Below are 12,548 nucleotides of genomic sequence, written 5' to 3' on the forward strand. Positions count from 1 at the left end.
AAAAAAAAAAAAAAAAAAAAAAAAAAAAGGGATAGAAACAGTCGTAGAAAGAAATAGTGCTAGATACAAAGATTGAAGAGAGAAAGAAAGAGAAAGAGGAAAAGAGAAAGAAAAGAAATAAAAACTCGAAGAGAGAAAGGGAAAATAGTAAAGGAGTAGGGCAAATAAATTTATGGGCAAAGTTAAAAGCAAGCATTGCAAGCTCAACGGTGCAACGCGTTGGCCTCGACTTTAGAACTATTTTTCATTTTTCTTACACCTTCGTTCGCGTACACCCTCCTCCCCAGCCCTCTCCTCTCCTATATTTCTGTCCTTTTCTTTTCTTCCCGTTGTATGAAATACAAATCTTTTATTTTCCTTTATTGTCTCCCTTAAACCCTCCCTACACACCTTTCTATGCACATTCGTCGACTCATTTTCTTCTCAAAACAAATCTATTCTTCTTTTTTATTATCTTCCTTTTTATTTCTTTTTAAATCATTTCACCTTTGACCTTTGTTCTTTCATATCTGTCCACATGTTTTATTACTTCCTGAACTATATTTAAAAAATCTGACTTAAAGGAATAAATTATTGAAACGATTTATTAACTTCTACTGTAGTTAAATTCATATCACAAATATTTTGTGTTAAAATTTATCGATTTTCACTTGATTAATATCTAAATATCAACTTGATAATATTCTATGTAGAAAAAGGAAAGGATTTATATATTATTAAAAAGAAGATTATAAACTTACGAATGGTTTACAATATGATCTTCAATTAATTCAATACGATGCATCGTAACTGCATCTCGTCAAGCACTTGCCTTCTTTTTCTTTTCTCATTCAAACACTCGTGTCTTTCTATATTTACACTATTCCTCTCTCTCACTCTAACGCATATTTCTATTATTTTTAGCCTTTATACATTTCCAATCTAAAATCACCTTAAGATAAAAAATCATCTTCTTTAAACAGTCTTTTAAATCTTCTTACATACGTGTAAATGTAATTTTGAAGACTAAGAATCTTACTATTAGTGCGTAATTACTTCCAAATTATCGAATATTGTTGAAAATTCCTCTCTTGATTATATTTTAATTAAGAAAATTGTAAAAGGAAAGTAACTTTCTTGACTTACGAAATGAGTTTCGAGGAGCAATCGTGTGCATCGTAAGCAGGATGATAAATTTATTTAATTATACAGTTCGTTAAATCTAAGAGTAAAGAATTATAAGACAATCATTTTTTCTACAAAAGTTTCCAAGTGTAAACTTACAATCATAATAATTCATTTAAAAACTCTTTAATCTCAATTCTTGAATAATCGTATATATATCTATGAGAAATACTGATTTATAAAATGATTTGAAATCGTAGATATTTGGTTATATCACACTTTAAACGAAACATCCTGTATATTATTTATTTTTAAAAATTTCTAATTTAATTGATTGATTTTATTGATTGTCATACGGGCGCATGCACACGTGAAAATCGTTTGAAATAATAGGATGACGTTTATAAATTCGTTTATTTAGTTCTCGCGTGAATAAAAATAAAGAAACTTTATTCGTTAGATAAGAAATTTAATAATGTAGAGGAAAAATGACTTAATTAAGGGCAAATATGCAATAAGGGAAGATCGATAAGAGAAGGAGAGTATTACATGATCGTTAATATGTATCCGGAGGCAATATTCGATTTGAGGTCGGGTCGTTATAGTCCGAGTCGAGAAACAATATTCGGTGTCTCTTGGTTTGCCTGTAGTTCTGTGTAGACAATATTCGAGTCAATAATACAATACAAGTAGAGCCAGATCGATTCGTGTTCCACTGTTATCGTAGTACTATCTCAAACATGATAGGCGCTTAAGTGAATCTCCGTATAATACTCGACGTCAATAAATCTCGACTGTATCGATAATTCGATATTATCTAGATTAATCTAGTATCGTTTAATTTATCTTCAAATTGAAACAAGAATTATCCAAATATTACACGTTCATTCCGATTAATAATTCTTCATTATAAATAATTTTCATGAAAAATTAACTAATATTTTTTTTAATTAATTAATATATATTTTTTTTTCTTTTCAAATAATTTATAACTTTATTTATATTCTATGTAATAATTTTCATTTCAATCATACTTATACACGTACGCGTACACGTACACGTATACGTATAAAAATTGTAATTAATTAATTTCTAATAATATAAAGGCAAATCATTGTATCTTTATACGATCAAAAGTTCCTATATTATTCCTCTTTTCATAATAATTTTAATTAAGGTAAAATAATTTATTAATATTTCCTTTTTTCAAAAGAATTTCATATTTATATGATCGATATCGTTGATTGTCACATACACATAGAAATAAACTTTCACATATGAAAATTGAAATTAACATTAATATCTAAAAATATGAAAACAAATTACTATTTCTATATACGATAAAATGTTTTATTTTGCTCATTCGCCTTTCTTTTTTTTCTACAATTTATTTTTATCGAAGCTGAGTAATTAATCAATATTTTGTATTTTCCGAAATGAGTGTAATTAAATTTAATTAAGATAAACCAATTACGTTGATTGTAACAAATACATACGGAAACGTACGTATAAAAAACTGAAGTAACAGGCCTCATGAAGGTTTTTCCTTCTGACAAAAAGGGTCAAGTCAGGATTTTGTTTTGTACAACTTTCTTTTTTTTTTTTACGTAATTTGTATAAATTTTGTTTAATGTGGCACTCTCATTATATTTTTGAGGAATAACATTTGTATTTTTGAGGAAGGACCTTTTTTCATACTTTGTCTAAATAGAATTTGTCATTTTACAGAATGCATAGAGAAAGTATGTAATAATTCTTATATTTCATAGATTGGCAAAAAAAAAAACGCAAGACATTAGCTACGATACCTAGGCATTCTATTTTCGTATAAAACATTCCACAACGTTATATCAAAGATACATACTATCACGTTTCCTTCGGCTGTATGGATTTATGACTAGCAGTTACGATTCTCTTCTATTACCGAGGAAAACAGAAACGAACTATCCTAATGGAAGAAATGTTTCTTTATCTTTTTACATCTCTCTTCCATTCGTTCATTCTTTTTCTTTTTTTTTTATTTGTTCCAAGTAAAAATATTTTATAAGAATATCCTCCCTAATAGAATTCAATTCTACGTAAGTACAAGAATAAAGCTCATTTCTGATACAAACAATCTCTCATGTCAATGATAAGCATCAAATGGCTCAACCTTATCTTTGATTACTTCTTTTTATTTTTTTGTATTCTTCAACATCGTGTTGTTGCTTTCACGATAAAAATCCGAACAGATGTTAAGAGCTTTTTATTTCAATGAAATATTATATGTTTCGCAATAATCCGGATATCGGAAATTTCTCAGTGTGCTTTTTAAAATAAATTACATTTTTCTAATCTTTTTCAAATTGTTCGTTTTATTCGGATTTTACATTTACGAATCTAACGTAATAAGAATTTTTTACAAAATTGAAAAGTTTGCCTTTAATATATCGAAAAAAATATAATAGTAATTGATATTTAAGATCACTTGGGAAATTATTATTCAGTCTGTATTTATTAGCAAGAAAGAAGGAAAGAAATGAATAGAATTTATACAAAAGTAATAAAAGACATTGTTACGTTTGAATATAAAATATTATCAGAATTTTATCACGTTGCTTTTGTTATTACAAAAAATACGTTCAGTAGAATAGTTGTCATGCTCATTATTTCATTTTTACTTAAAAAATATAATTTCAATAAGAACCTTTCGATCTTTCAATTTCTATTCTCTAATTTTCATTCTACGTATCCAAATTGTTCCATATATCTTAAAGGACATTACATCTACATGATTAATTTCTTTGTGTTTTCTACATATACAATCTATTTTCTTCAAAATTATAGCTTACATTAATCCATTTAACATTTTCATCGTCATTTATCTCATCTATCATATCATTAATCATATCAAAGCTCTATACTATAAATCATGCGATGAAAGTATGATAATATACTATTCGTCAAATGAAATATCTAATTACATGATATTCTGATAATCATGATAATCCGTTGTAATATTTATAATAATACTACAACTACTACTAGATTTTTCAATAGAAATACAAAATTAAGACAAAATGACCAAAGACAAAAGAAATAAAGAGAGAGAGAGAAAGAGAAATATTAGTTTAATTCAATATGTCATGGTAAACATGTCACGTGACAATTGCATTCTGCATTGCAACCGAGCTAGTTTGTAACATCGCAATCAACAACCACTGAAACATAACAGCAAACCTTGTGGATGACAACATAAAGATAGAGAAAAAAAGGAATAATAAGAGAAAAGAAAAAAAATATAAAGAAAGGTAGAGAAAGAAATAAGATAGGGGTAGGTAACAGCTACTTTTCCGGAAATCGTAACTTCTCCCACTACTTTTATTTTCTTTTCTTTGCTGCTCATAACTCGAGGTTCGTTTCACATCGCGTGACTTAAACTCCATTTGATTCACGAACATGCTACGCTTGTGGGAATCATTACCAACACGAAGGATCGCATAGCATCGCATCGCATCGTCAAATCCGTGAGCCTGTCTTTAATCCTACCGCAATCTCATAATCGTCGTACTTGCTATAGAATTACTGGAACACCAAAGTCAAAGGCTCGTTATTAAAAAAAGCTCATTAGGCATTTGCTCGAGAATTCAAGAAAGCTGCAAACAATCCACGAATTTCTAAGAATACAATTTTTAAGTACCCCTAGATTTACTTTTAACATGATCGAATAGAAATAAAAAGGTTCTATGTATTCATGAAATATGTTGGTGTGTGACGAAATGTCGAAGAAAATCAAAATTCAAATTATCATGAAAGAATAACTCCTGTTAGCCATAAAAATGCACGCTCGATCATCGTAATAACTTAAAACAATATTTAAATTAGTAGAAAAAGATTAAATAAAAATGTAGGTACATAATATTGAATTTTTAACATGATTTAGTGAAAATAAATATTATTTGTATTAATACAAAATTAATCTGAATATAACAGAAACTCTTCATACAATTTAATCGTGAATTCTGGTCAGAATATACGTACAATTATAAAAATCAATAAATGTAAATATATATGATCGAGTAAAAAATATATATATATATATTATAATTTATTAATGGAAAACTAAATGGAGATGACTAAGTGTTGATGTTAACATAAATGAAAAAAATAGGCATTTCATAATGTTTAATTGATAAAAATGATAAAATTAAAAGGTAAGAATGATGGATATGATGATCCTTGTCTCACGCAAGTACCTATCGTTGATTAAGAGAAAGAAAGAGAAAGAGACAGGTGGTGGGGTGTGGGAAGAGGGGAGGGGGTGAATGTAAGAGCTTTACGAAGACGGATAAAGTTACGAGGAGAGTAAAACTAAGCGACTGAGAACTATGTCTGGCAGGTTGCCTTGCATGCCAACTTGGTCGACTTGCGAAGTCAGCTTCGTATCTGCTACCCGGTGGTAGTGCATCTGTTCTCGATGGAAAATGGCGATACTTGGATTTAATAACACAAACCCCCACCCCACCCCACCCCCTATACCGAATAATTTATGAGAAGTAGAAAGAAGAAAGGGGAAAGAGAAAGAAAGAGAGAGAGAGAGAGAGAGAGAGAGAGAAAAAGAAATAGAAAAAAAATTCATTCATCTTCCCTGTCTACTACTTTCTCTAGGCGACAGAATTTTTTTTTTCAATTCTAGACGATATTGAAACGGAAAAAGAGAATGAGAAGAAAAAGAAAAGATGATAGAAAAAAAAAAATGAAAGAAAAATAAATGTGATGAAACAAAGTGGGGGAGAGGAGGGGGAGGGGGGGGGTGAGAAATTGAAACATTTATTTCTATTAAACGAGAATAAATATTAGCCAGGATGAAAGGTACGTTAGGTAAATTAGTACTTTACCATAACGTACGTAGTAGTGAGTTAGAAGCTCGTACATTTACCAAGGGTGCACTGCACGAACGAAACGTCCTAGGAAGTTTGTCATTTAATTATTAGAGAGTCTGCAATACTAGAGAGTTGTTGAGAGGATATAACACAGTTGCGACTCCAAAATCTCTAGAATATGTCCTCATTTTCAAAGAAATCTATATACGTTTACGTATATGTATGTATATGTATACTTATGTATTATATTTATAAACCTATATGAAATAATTTACTTTTCGATGAATTTATTTTATCCAATATTACGGAATTAATCAAATAAGAGTTTTGTTTTATAAATAATCTCTCTCTCATAATACCTGTAATATATTTTATAAATGATTAATTAATAGTATGATTGCTTTATTGTACGGAAATAGTCGTTAATGATGCTTGAAGTGTTACTCATTTTCAAAATGAAATTTTGCTTAAGTAATTTTCAAATGTCTACATGATAACGTTTATTTTCGTTGGACGAAGTTTTAATGCACCCAATGAATTTCAATAAATAATGTCTTCTTCTACAAACTTTGAAAAGTAAAATTGAATAAAATTCAATATAAACAGACAAAACACGTATATAGATTTACACGCACATTTACTTACGTGTTTGTATTATATACATACGTAAAATAAATGTATATTTACATATTTTATAATAAAATTGTTAATACAAATATATATAAAAAAAAACATTAATTGACAAGAGGATTATATAACGTTACCATAAAAAGGAACTGTAAGGGGGATATATATTTGAAAATTCAAAATAGATAGTATCACTGACAACCATTGAGTGAAAAGAACGAACTCGTAATTAATTTTGTTAAATTCTTTCTCAATACGTTACCATCGTTTCGTTCGCGACCTAGTTTTGAGTGTGAGAGAGATAGAATCACTCATTTATTAAAAGTAATTAATATATAGAGCGAAAACGTATTTTATATATAAAATGTGCGTCAACGGAAAATTTCAATCGCTTGTACCAACTAGAGAAAATTTCTGTTTATTTACGAACAGTAATGTAAAGAATTCAACCTTTTTTTTTTTTTTATCATTCTGTATCTAATTAAACTATTCAACATGTTGTTAGTCAAATCTATAAGTACTTAAAAAGTATAATTAACATAAATTTTAAAGAACAAAGCAAAAATATTTACTTGTCTGGAAAACCTGCTACATTTGTTCGAAATTAAAATATGTTGCAACGTAAATATTGAATTTCCTAATGAACATAACGTCAAAATAAATATAAATTTATATACCTAAACAAATAACTATAATATTTTCCATTGAAAATATATTTGTATCTAATATCACAATATAAATAACAATATAATATTTATGTATTTAAAAAATTGTGAATATTTTATATCCGAATAACAAGCGATATTAAATATTTCTACGCTGAAATACTATTTACTATTTAATATATTTAAACAGACAACACACACTCTCTAGTAATATTTACGTTAACAATTCAGATATTATTTATTGTTCAGCCCTATATATTAAACAACGTTTAATTCTATTCATATTAAATTCATTAAATCTAATTTGTATAAATATTTTCAAACAAATCCAAAATCTAATTCTAACTTTCTCATCGTTATGTCATCACGATAAACGAGAAAGAAAGAAGAAAAGAAAAATACATCTATGGATACAAACAACAGCAATTATGAACATTTTAACAAAAATTGGCGCGTATCGTGTCGTGGCAAAACGAAATGGGGTGACAGAGTTGACCGAGTAGAAGACAACACGACTTCGTCAGGCAATTTCTCATCCGGAGCTTCTTAATGTTGAAAGATCTGGATCGTGGAAGGAAGAAGAAAAATAAAGACAATCGAGAGAAAGAAAAAGAAGAAGAAGAAGAAAGAGAGAAAAAAGAAGATAATGAGAGAGAGAGAGAGTGAGAAGGAGGAAGAGGGAAAGGAAAAGAGGAGTTTCCAGGGCATCGCGTAAAGTAATAGCACCCTCTTGGTCCAACGATGATAAAACCCTTTAAAGCGTCCTTTACGAGGACCTCGCACGAGTAATATAGGGAGTGATTACCTATATTTTCTACTAAAAAGATAAAGCGTTCTACACAACTATATGTATATAAAACTTAGTCACCTATACATTGCAGTTTCCTATTACGTTTAACCCACATGCCCATTTTCCTTCCTTATTTCTCCTTCTTATCGTCTTCTATCGTAGCATGCACCTTCCTTCTCGTCTTCTTCTCATCGTCATCATCGTCATCGTCGTTGTCTTCGTTGTCTTCGTTGATACTCTGCGAGGCTCGTTTCATTTGCCGGTGTGTGTGTGTGTGTATATCGTAAACATTGCAAAACACACTTGCCTAAGAGGATATAACGTTGTTGATGACGTCAAGCATTTTACAACCCTCTCTGGTTATCGTCATCTCTCTCCCCCTTCATTCTATTCCCTCTTTTGTGCCCCCCTCCCCCACCCCATTTTCTATTCCTCCTCTTACTTCTCTTATACTCATCCGAGAAAATTTCGAGAGCTCCCACTCAATGGATATTATACTCCTCTGATTGCATCTGTTTTGTTCTTTTCAGTTTGCAAAGACACTTCATCGTTAGGGAATACGTATTCGACTTTAATGGATCAAATTTTCTCTCCCTGCCTCTATTTCCAAAAGACACATTTGCTTTTTCTTCTCTCTATTTATTTCTTAAGCTAAATATAATATTCTCTGATAAATATACAAGGTATCTATTGTTAAGTGTTAGATGCAATTATTTTCAAAGTGTTTCACAAACAGGATAATGTATAATATATGTATATTTGAATGTACATTTAAATTTTGCTCATTGAAAATCATAATTATATATAATATTATTATACGTAACTATAGTTGTGTAGATAATTATAATAGTATAATACTATACTGTGGTATAATATAATTATAATAGAAATTTGTTCTTTTGATAAATTTTACATAAGCAATATATTTTATATTTATCCTAATAAAATAATATAAAATATAGAATATATTATGTATGCATAATTTATTAAGAAAAATGAAGGAACTTTCGTAACGCGATCCCAATATATTTATTTATATTAAATATGCTTATACCAAGTTTTTCATTTATTTTTATCGATTAAAATCAAGCATAATTTTATAGAATCTAAAGATTTATCGTGAAGTTCTTTGAAAGACGTGCATCCATCTCTTCCTACTATCATATAATATTGTATATATGTACCTACACGTAGATACATCGAAGCATACATTATTTTTTATTCCTTGCATATTTTAATCCGCTTGAATATAAAAGCGGCACGACCTACGCATCAATGATTTAACACTCGATCGAACAATTCGCTTTCGACGAGAGATATTTTAGCGCTCATAAATTTCCGTATTTAATATACGTAACCCTATACAAAGTATAATTATAATCATAAATATTATCTCGCATAGGGGTTCATCATTTTAAATAAATAATTAAAAACCCGCGCGAATGATAGAACTAATCGCATTATTTTATAAGATACGTATATACATCTTTGTTACGAGTAACGATCGATAAAATAATTATTATTATAATTATAATCGATTATGCGAACACATTTATTTTAATCACTTGAAATATTTATCTCACGAACAAATATTTCTATATTTTTTTCTCTTTTTCTTTCTAAAGAAAAAAAAATGATTAGTCGTGTAGGAAAATTAATCGTGCGAAAATGTTGAAGAATTTTAAGTCAACGAGGGAGATTACTGACGAAATAATACAACAACAACAAAAAAACAACATTTTACTCATATATTGAACTTCAAAAGCGTATCATCGATAGGAGAAAGGAAAAAATCGATCGTTGAGAGATATATTACCGGCAAATACGTAGGTATGTATATAACATAGATACATATGTATCTAAGTATGTATTACATAGATAGCTATGTGCTCGACTATAATAAACGTCTGCTCTATCAAATACTACTTCAGGATCGATACCTAGTACGGATACTCTCGATATATTTCGTTCGGAAATCGCCATAACTACCGCATTATTTCGACGATTTCGATGAACCTCTCAGCTCGGATTAACTGTCAATTCTCGTGCGAGAATCTCTCTCGATTGATGTGAATTATTTACATTACATCTTGAATATGTCCCATTCGTGTCAGATTAATAAATACATTTTCTCTAAAATAACAAAAAATATATATTAACATATTTACATATTTAATATATAAAATATATAACTATATATAGTGTATATGAATAAAGCATAAATTCAAAGCTTACTAGGAAATTTATGACTCGTAAAATGTTATCCTCGTGAATCGCTTTAAAACGTAACAACAAATTTGACACCTATTGTATAATATTTCCGAAAATCGGTATCGTTTAATTCGATTATTTTTCTACCGTTCGAGATTCAACGATAGACGATCAAGAATATCCGAACAATGCCAACTGAATTCACAAGAATCCATCACGATTCTCCTCCGACACATTGAACTTCGATATAAAAGCAGGCAAAATCATCTTAACAAAACGAGGAATTCTGATCCTTTTTCAATTCTCCTTCAGCTATGCCAATGGCTAATGTTAAGGGGGAAAGGGAGAAGAATACAATACAGAGAAAGTCTTTCCGATCTATGAAAAGCTTCTCACAAAACATCTGTTCGGGACTGATTTGTTACGATTACAAGTTCCATAACCTGAACTTTATATCCTCTGTATTATATCAAAATCGTTGATACCTAGGTACCATATCACGAGTATTATACCCGATACATTTTTTTACACTTAGACATATACATTTACGTTAGTATTATATAAATATGTAATCAATTTTCTATTAAGCGTATTGAAAAATGTATTCGAAAAGAGAGGAAGACCTTCTCTTATTTTAAATATTTATTACAGTGATGTTTCTATACAGAAATATACCCGTTTTATATGTATATTTTTACCTGACCTAAAATCGATCTTTAAACAATGTTAAATTATCATTGAATATAAAGGCAGAATAAAGAAATAATTCGCAATTAAAAATATTTATAATATTTCTTCGTAAAATAAGATAACGTTAGAAACAAAATGTTTAAGTTTACAATTATAAAAAAAAAGATTTAATTGTTTTCGAGATATATTCAAGTGACCCCCCCCCCTCCCTCAATAGTAAATAACATTCAGCCAAATTTTGTATTCTCTTGTCTCTTATATATTACTCATAATATTGTCTTTATTTATTTATATATTTAAAGAGAGTAAATTATATAATAACATTTATTTCATAAGAAAATGTATCTAAAATAATTCAACCAAAAAAAAAGAAAAAAGGAGCGGTTATAACCCTTACTTATTCGATTTTATTCTAACACGTAACAATCCACATTTTCTTTTTCTATCATATTAACATACTCTCGTAAAGTTATCTTTGAGTAAAAAGGAGCACTTTGGTTGAACATCCTTTCATACGTAAGAGTCCTTTCGAAAGAGAGGAGATCACGTGGATGAGGAAGAAAAGAAAAAAACATGAGAGGGAAACAATATAAAAAGGATAAAAATCTTCTGGAAAAGACATGCCAGCCTCTATTTTCTCAAAAATGATATAATTAACGTTGCGAGTGGCATGTTGTTAATAACATCCAAAACCGCACACACTCTCTCCACTCCTCTCCTCTCCTCTCCTCTCTTACTCTCTGGTTTTATAATAAGTTCAATTATAGCTAGAAGCCAAGTAGTAGTTTCTTACTTAAACTTCCTTTCCTCTTAGAGATTCGCAGCTTTCCCAAGGAACACGCGTGCATTATTGTTCGTTTCACAATACACGAGAGAAGAGAGAGAGAGAGAGAGAGAGAGAAAGAGAGAGGTAAGAACTATGGAAGAGAAAGAGAGATAGAGATTTGGACTTGGGTCGGCATAAAATATGAGTCTCTCTCTCTCTCTCTCTCTCTCTATCTCTCTATTCCTATCTCTGTCTTTGTCTTTGTCTCTGTCTCTCTCTTATTCTCGAAATAGTCTGAAAGTTTCGACCAAGGTAGTAAGGAGAAGATAGAGAAAGAAGATAATGGTGAGAAATGATGACGTCTTTCCCAGTCAAATGAAACTTCTAGAGATAATTATTACTCGGTGGTGGAAAATTCACTTGGATAAAACGATATTGTTCTTACTTGGTAGTGAGTAATTTTTCTCTCTCTCTCTCTCTCTCTCTCTCTCTCTCTCTTCCATTTCCTCTCACACTTATTCATTGACTTTCCTTCTCTATCTCTATTTATATATCTCTGTCTATTTTTTTCTTAAAATTCGTAATAAAAAAAAATTATGTTTAATATTAAATATATTTTGTATCTAAAAGAAATAACGACGAAAGTTTAACAAACGTGGCGCGAGTTAATCTTTCAAAACGATACGATACTTCTTAAGAAACTCTTTTTTCGCGATAAAGTTTCTTTGAAAGAATAGATAAAAAAAAAAAACAAAATTAAAGAAAAAAAAAAATAGAGAGAGAGAGAGAGAGAGAGGATAAGTATTATAAAACTGAATATTTTCATCTCAAAG

At 29.5% G+C, this 12,548-nt stretch overlaps 1 protein-coding gene across 3 annotated transcripts in view; it reads left to right on the plus strand.

Annotated features, from left to right (window-relative positions):
- The window catches only part of LOC106784870 (T-lymphocyte activation antigen CD86-like), a 277,467-nt gene that overhangs the window by 238,923 nt on the left and 25,996 nt on the right, over nt 1-12,548 (plus strand). The gene's annotated exons all lie outside the window — the stretch shown is intronic.

Source organism: Polistes canadensis, unplaced genomic scaffold (assembly GCF_001313835.1).
Source record: "Polistes canadensis isolate GaletaPanama2010 unplaced genomic scaffold, ASM131383v1 scaffold_2, whole genome shotgun sequence".
Lineage (NCBI taxonomy): Eukaryota > Metazoa > Arthropoda > Insecta > Hymenoptera > Vespidae > Polistes > Polistes canadensis.